Source organism: Sceloporus occidentalis, unplaced genomic scaffold (assembly GCF_023333645.1).
Source record: "Sceloporus occidentalis isolate IW3139 unplaced genomic scaffold, rSceOcc1.0.p SCAF_25, whole genome shotgun sequence".
In the NCBI taxonomy this organism is placed as follows: Eukaryota; Metazoa; Chordata; class Lepidosauria; order Squamata; family Phrynosomatidae; genus Sceloporus; species Sceloporus occidentalis.
In genome coordinates, this window is record NW_028317005.1 from 5,770,001 (window position 1) to 5,775,672 (window position 5,672).

Genomic DNA, 5,672 nt, shown 5'->3' on the forward strand with positions numbered 1-5,672 from the left:
TTTTAGAAGAATGCATATTAAAGGACTCCCACACTACTTTTATATGTATTCTTCTTTAGTAGGGGTGTCGGGGACATTAGAGTTTAGATATTAGCCTTTAACAAGGAACAGCAACAAGGAAAGATATCCAGTAACAAATCCAATTGAAAGTCTCATGAGGGGCTCATTTAAGTAATGGAGTATCCAATAGATCCTTTAAACCCATGAGGTTGCACAGGAAGATATATACATGGTCCCAGACAACCAGCAACCTTTGGACAGGGTAATGGATTTTTTTTTGTCTGTCTTTTTTTCCCTTATTTTGTTTTTGCAATGAACCCTTTTCCTAGGCCAAAGATAAGTACTTGGTGGCTGTAGTGAACATTCTGATGAATCTCTCTATTTGTTTGCAAAGTTAAGAAAAATACATTATTTTAAAAGGGACACGGCTCTCGTACTTTAACTGATAATATACACTTAAGCAGCATGAAAACCACACAGTGTTAAAGGCATTCAGCATCTTACAGATGACTAATAAGTTATGGATATTCACAAGGAATAATTTCTTCACTTTTTGTATCAATAAGTTTATTAGAGTTTTATTTAAAAATCAGAAGATTAATTAACTAGTATATTGAAGGTAAAAATCAAACTGGAAATTTAGCTCCTGTGATAACATACATTTCTACTTGGCTCCTCAAAGTAATTTCCCAGAACCATAACTGTAACAGGGGAAAGCTGCCACATATAATTAAGTGGCATTGACCGATTCTATTCATATATTTTCTTTGCAAAGAAAATATGTAACAAAATCAAAGCATAACATGGCATGTGAAATTTGAACCACTTTACCCACTTAAATATACAGGCAAGGATTGAAAAATATCCCTGAGGGTAACCAGTTAGTGGAAATTGTAACAAGGTAACCCAATATTATCTTGTTGGGTCATAATCATTTTTGAGTTTTATGCTGTATTTTTCTAATTCAATGATATCTCACTGATCAACATGCAAATGCATCCATGTTTTTCAGAGCATAAGTGAAAAATATGTTAATGTACGTTATCTTCATTATTTAAGATAAATACAATAAAATCTTTAGTAATAGTATTATTCTTATTCTTATTATTATACAATGATGGAGAGAAGTCCTAATATTTTTTACAACACTGTTTCTAAATTCCTCCACAATTGCTAATTACTAACAGAGCCCTAGCCTGTCCTGGTGAGTGTTTGGTGTGTCGGTGTTGCAGAGCCTGTTCTGATGTGTGTGTTTGGGGGTTGGTGTTGCAGAGCCTGTTCTGGTGTGTGTGTTTGGGTGCTGGTGTGGCAGAGCCTGTCCTGGTGTGTGTGTTTGGGTGTCTGTGTGGCAGAGCCTGTCTTGGTGTGTGTTTGGGCGTCTGTGTGGCAGAGCCTGTACTGGTGTGTGTGTTTGGATGTCAGTGTGGCAGAGACGGTCCTGGTGTGTGTGTTTGGGTGTCAGTGTGGAAGAGTCTGTCCTCGTGTGTATTTGGTTGTCTGTTTCCTGGCACTTTACTTACTGTAGGAATACATAGAACTATGTAATTTTTACTTATCCAGAGATAAAACGGCCTCCTGAATTTGTAGTCACTTCAGAGGACAAAAATTTCTTGGCCCAGAAATCAGTGAGAAGAAAAGTAAAGGTTTTGTGTTATTTACTCTGTTTCAATCTGCATATTTTATTAAAAATGATTAGTGGGACTAAATTGTGGCTTCAGGTGTCCCTTATGATGACTTTTTTTTGTGTACTGATTACTCCCAGCCCCATCACATAAGATTCTATCCTATATTATCTGCCGAGCAATGATGTAATCTTTATCCAGTACACATCAATGCTGAGGAGTTGAGATTCTGTCTACTTTATTTAGTACCATAAAATGGCCACCAAAATCCTCAGCACCAGGCCTGTGATGCTATTAACCCGGCCCTACCTCCAGTGTGCGTCAGCCATCTTAAATCCAGCTTGTTCCCACAGTGTGCTCCAGCCTTGTGCAGTTTTATTTGGCTAAACTTGTTTTAAATGGACTGACCTTGTTTTACTGTTTTAGTAATATAGTATTGATAGAATGACATATAAAAGTTTTTTCACAGTTTTTTTCATTATCGCCAAATTAACCCTGTATTAATATAGATTATAACGTTAAAAGACCATATTTTCTCTAAGTGAAAAATGAGTGCGGCCCATGCACATATACATTTCTGATGAAGTGGCCCACTGCAGAAAAAACTTGGACACCCCTGGCTTAGATGACTTAGTCACAGTGGCGGAACATCCAGGGTTGCAGGGGTCGTGACTGCGACCGGGTCCTGGAGTTCTGCCAGTCAGGGGGGCCCAAGGGGTGTCGAGCGGTCGTTTTCAGCAACTGCTCGGCATCCTTCTGTCTCCTCTGCTCCCTGCCGCCACCTGCCTCAGCGCTGCCCCGGCTGCAGTGGTGGGAGTGAGAGGCGTCTGTCTTGGTGCCGGTGTCTCGGTGCCTCGTGCTCCCACCACAGGACTGCATGGTAAGTGACCTACAAAGGGGGGTAGGGAGAGGGTATATAGTAAGAAGGGAGGGGGTAGGGAGAGGGTAGATAGTGAGAAGGGAGGGGGTAGGGAGAGGGTAGATAGTGAAATTCTCGCACCGGAGCCCTGAGGCTTCTAGTTATGCCCCTGCTTATTCACTTATTTTTATTATTAAATTCCTCAACTAGTTATACTCTATTATTTTATGGATGTATTTCCTGTTCAGTAAACATTTAATGAAATTTAAATAGCACAGCCATATTATCCACTAAATGGTGAACCACTTAACATGTCTAGACTAAAGCACGTTTACTGTTTAAGTCAAATGTATTAAGTATTCATTGTGCTTTTTACACAACTGTAGAATTCCCTGAGGGAAATAATCCTTATCTTTTAAAACCATTGCAGATTATTTTTTTTCAGATAGATTGACTGCTACTCAAAGAATAACAGATAAGGACTAATAGTTGTCATGATCTTTATCTGGTTGTAACAGATTCTTTTTAATCTTTGAATACTCCATCTGCTTTATGGCTGTAAAATTCCTGTATTTTGCAAGACATTTGGGACCAAGCAGAAGACATTCCAGAACCACGACACAATATAATATATATGTTTTCTGAAACATATCTTTGTTTTTGTAAGATAATTGAAGGGAAGTAATTTTCTAATGTTATCCCCTGGGGAGATTTAATGCATATTAATCTGGTACCTGTGGAAGATAACTACCTTTCTCCCACAGCACACTGCATGTACTTGGGGAACCTGACACTAAATCATACATAAACGCTATTCTGGGTCAGAGCTTTGTGTTTAGCAAAGCAGCCACCACACTAGAATCCATTAATAGTCATCCTGAGTAGCTTGCCATTTAGGCATTAACCAGCCCAGCCTAGCACATCCATGTCTCCCTGGTATACTATTTGACATATCCATAAACATTGGTAGTATAATAAGACATACTGAATAGGATGTCATCTTTGCCACAAGTCAGTTTGTGAAATTTCTGCTCTGCTAGATCTGCCCTAGTCTACTGTCAGGAACTTTATGAAATGGGTATCCATGGCAGCTGCACGCATGCCAAAGACACCTATGTGCAATGGCAAGCTTCTGCTTAAGTGGTATAAAGCACACCGCCACTGGTCGCCGAAGCAGTGGAAATGTGTTTCCTGGAGTGATGAATCACATTTCACTATTTGAAAGTTTGATGGTCGAATCTGGATTTGGTGGATGCCAGGAGAAAGCTACCTATCGGAAAGCATAGTGTCTATGACGAAGGTTGGTGGAGGAAGGATAAAGGTCAGGGGCGATTTTTCAAGGTCTGTCTGTCCACATATTTTTGGTAATAAGTACGCTTCAAATAACTGGGGGAAACCTAGATAACTGTAGCCACACCTCCAAGGTATTGTAAGGATGCCCCAAAAGAGTAATTATTTAGCGTGTTATTATGTTAAATCCCCCTATGCCCCCCTAATCGGAGGATTGGAGTTAGGGGGTGTTAGAATATTCTTTGCCTTGAATATCTAAACTTCTCCAGTGACTTAACAGCAATCAAGACCACAGCTTCTATGTCTTATTAAGCAGGTTTATTCGATAACAAAGTATCAATACATACAGACTGGTTGCTGGAACAAATGGTGGTATTTGGTACTGTAGACTCAGTACTCTTGGTGAGATACAGGTGAAAGAGCGTAGAAAGAGACCTTGCCCTTGTAACCATGCCTATTTATACCCCTTTACATTTGGTTAGAGTATACTTTAAGGAATCCTATTGGAGCAGTCATAGGATACACTGGCATTCCACAGAAGACCCTCTAAGCTACATCACCTAATTGATAACATATGTTCCTAGCACTCAAGTTGCATTCAGGCCTAAAATGTGCAGAACAAAATAAAAGTATATGTAATAAATATAAGTCAACTATTAATCTCCAAGGACAACAGCTGGATCCCAACACAATGGGATTCCTCTTGAGTAAACCAGTTTCAAGGAATTACACTAGTGGCAAAACCCAAATGTCCAGGAACTCACAATACATCAAAGGGCTATCTCTCTACCAGGTGGGAACAATAAACAGGAGATACAATCTACAATCTCCTACAACAAAAAGGACTGCAGGAGATAGTATCTGGGCTGGAGATAAGCACGTGTTTGTCCTACAACAAAAGGATTGCAGGAGACAATATCAACCCACCCTGAATTTGCCCTGAGGACCATCAACTTCACTGTGGGGGCAATCTAACTTCCTGGACAAGAGCGGTCTCTACAGGCAGCTGGTGCAGGTACAAGATTGTGCCTTCCTAAGGATGAGTGGACACAAACTAAAAAGATGATTGGCTGGGACTGTTTGGGCATAGTGGCTATAAAGGTGTTGTGTGAGCAACAAAGACAAGAGAGAGAACCAGAAAGAAAGAAGGAAGGATAACATCAAGGTGACAGGGACACCCCATCCTTACATGCACACATAGAGTCATTAGCATAGTGTAGTTAGAGTCATAGAGCCTTGTATTTCAAACGCTTCTCTGTATACTCATATATATATGTATTTGTTATTTTAATAAACCCATTGTTTTAAGCCACTGGTGTAAGTGGAGTTTCATACGACGAGGAATCTGTAGTAGTTAAAGGAAAGCCAGACGGGTGAAGGTTATATATCCCGGGATTTAAAGGGGCTTTTCTACAGTATAAAAATGATTTCTTACAGGGGGTATATACCCCATGTTTAATTTCACCCAATCTCACAGTTTATAGAGCTGGGGAATCGTCACACCCCCTGGTTGATAAGGAGACCTCTGCCTTTTTTTAACTTGTGTGGGTGGGGGTTCATCTTGTGGGTTTTATACAAAGCCATGCAAATTCTCATTGAACTCGCCAAATTTAAAGTTAATGCCCTTGCCAAAAACGTACATAGCGAATCTGCAAGTTTTTTATGTTAGAATGTGAGGGCATGCAACCTCTTACAAGTTAACCCATAACTAATTAATTTTTTAGTGAGTAGACCCCATTGTCCCTCTAGGATGAAAAGCTTAGTCAACAAGGTCATTTTTAAGAAATCCCATTTATTTAAGAATTAATTATATAGAGCCAGTCAAAATAATCCTGCAGTACAAGTTTGCCGGTCTTGGCCCTTCATAATACATAATTAAAATGGAAAATTAAATGTAACCC